Source organism: Petaurus breviceps, unplaced genomic scaffold (assembly GCF_028583685.1).
Source record: "Petaurus breviceps papuanus isolate PSGF00001 unplaced genomic scaffold, PetGlider_PUasm1.0 90792, whole genome shotgun sequence".
In the NCBI taxonomy this organism is placed as follows: Eukaryota; Metazoa; Chordata; class Mammalia; order Diprotodontia; family Petauridae; genus Petaurus; species Petaurus breviceps.
In genome coordinates this window covers 10,098,427-10,100,554 of record NW_027187347.1, presented here as the reverse complement: position 1 = coordinate 10,100,554, position 2,128 = coordinate 10,098,427, and the positions used below count along the sequence as shown (strand labels likewise).

The window sequence follows — 2,128 nt, the reverse complement described above, 5'->3', positions numbered from 1 at the left end:
TTACAAAACACCAACCCTGATAACCAAACCAAGTCACCTGGAATTTTACAGCTAGGAAATCCAAAAGAAAGGTGACTGAGGTTATATACAAATTACAGAAACAAAAAAAGTCACCTCCCCCCCAAAACCCCAACAGATCATAAATCCGATTGCTTCATCATTATTTGCTAATGGTTAGGAGCAGCTACTAAGGTATGGATCAAATCCGAGGGAGCTAGAGGGAGGAGGGGGAAAAAACACCTGTAAAAATGTCTAGGAACTTAAAAAAAAGTAAGACGCCAATACACCAGAAGGGCCCCAGATAAAAAGAAAGTAACATAAGCATTAACCTAAAATTAGGGTACAATACTGTTTAATAAATATTTGGTTGATATTTTAATCCTCGCCCCAGCAAATTAGTATTGCTTTCTTCCTTTTCTGATCTGAGATAAATCAATGGCAATCCACCTCCCCAAGGGTTAACATGGGCCTCCTACAGACCAAGATGCTGCAATACCATGTTCTTCAACTCCTCCCATCCCATCTGGACTGACGCATCACTACCTATTTAAGGATGCAGTTTAATACATGTTATGTATAACGAATGTGATATACACATATGCAGACTTGCATACGTACATATATATGGAAATGCATATAAATTATGCTCTAGCTTTCAAGGCAGTGAAATAAAAGGTATGCATTTAAAACGACTTCCCATTCTGCCCTTCTCCGTTGTTCTAGACGACCTGAAAATGCCTGAATGCTCTCCTTCGACTTTTAGATTCGGGGTTAAAGCCTCAGCACAGCCTCCGAGGCGCAGACAGCATCAGGGACCGAGCGGTCCCCGGCCACTCCCAGGGCCAGGTGACTGCCCCAGACGGCAGACCCCCCTCCCCCCAGCCGCAGAGCTGCAGCCCGGGGCAGAGCCAGCCCCACGCTCCCAAGGCTCTGCGGATCCCCAACGAAGGCTCATAACGGCCGGCTGCCTCGCCTCCGCCCCGAGGGAAGAGCCAGACACCGTGACCGGCCCGAGCAGGGCTGCGGCGGCCACGGGAGAAGCCCCTCGCCCGTGTGGAACGGCATCTCCCTCCGGTGCCGACCGCGCTCGACACGTCTACCCGCTCACCCTCCCTCCCTCCGCCCGGTGCTCACCTACTGCGGCGCGAGCTGCCGAGGACTGGAGGAGCGGTCCGGGAGAGAGGAAGCCCTTCAGCTCTGTCACTGCGGACCTCGGCGATTCTAGGAGCAGAAGCAAAGGGGGCGGGGCCTCGACAGTCAAATGATTCCCCCTAAGCCCCACCCCTTCTTATCCTAACCCGCCTCCCCGAGGCGCATTGCATCTCGGGAGTTTCTCTTTTAATTGGGGTTGTTTTAGAAGATCACTTTCTTGCTATTTGGGTCCACTGTTATTGTTTTAAGCTGCTCCGAAAGATACACGTAGTAAGGAAGGGAAAACAATCTCTCTCTCCATTTATAGCGTGTGAGAACGACGGGAACGAGGTCAAAGGGTATTGCCAAGGAAATGACGTTTTTCCTTCGATGAACGGAAATGGCGATGGGGATTCCATCTCACTGGTTCTGGTTTTAATAACCCTGTCCTTGGGCAGGGGGGGGGCGGGGGGAAGAGTGCACAGACCACGTGACCTAAAAAGCTCTGGTTGGGGGCAGGCAAGCTATTAGAATGTAATATTTTTATTAACTTTTTAAAAAGGTCCTCATTATTTCGCGTTAACTATAACCTTATAATGGAAGAACAGAGGCAAATAGGTCATTCGGTGCGATATTTAAGTTCGAAGGTCACCCTACTAGGAGGCGGAATAATCCAAAAGCCCGGGAAAAGCAGGGGTGAGCTAGATTGATCCAGTCTCAGAGGGAGCAGAAAAAAAAAAAGGTAGAGGAAGGGGCAGGGAGATCCGGATTCTACCGCTCCTAGGACGGCGGGCCAGCCCAATGAAAGGCGTCAGAGGGGGTAAAGGAAAGAGAGATGACTACAGATGGTACAATCCAGGAGGTGGACGGTTTCCTAAGATATCTAGGCTGGGGTGGGGAGAAGAAGACGAGGGAGCGAAAGGAGGCGGGAGCAGCGAAGCTGCGTGCGCGCCGGCGCGCGCGGAGGGGGCGGGGTGAAAGGTCACGGCGGCGCGGC

At 51.1% G+C, this 2,128-nt stretch overlaps 1 protein-coding gene across 1 annotated transcript in view; it reads right to left on the bottom strand.

Annotated features, from left to right (window-relative positions):
• ATP6V1A (ATPase H+ transporting V1 subunit A) overlaps positions 1-1,470 on the bottom strand; it is a 54,510-nt gene extending 53,040 nt beyond the window's left edge. The window contains exon 1 of the mRNA XM_069069892.1: positions 1,135-1,470. The gene's annotated coding sequence lies outside the window, so the exon portion shown is untranslated. The remainder of the gene's footprint in view (positions 1-1,134) is intronic.
• Between the last annotated feature and the right edge of the window lie 658 nt (positions 1,471-2,128).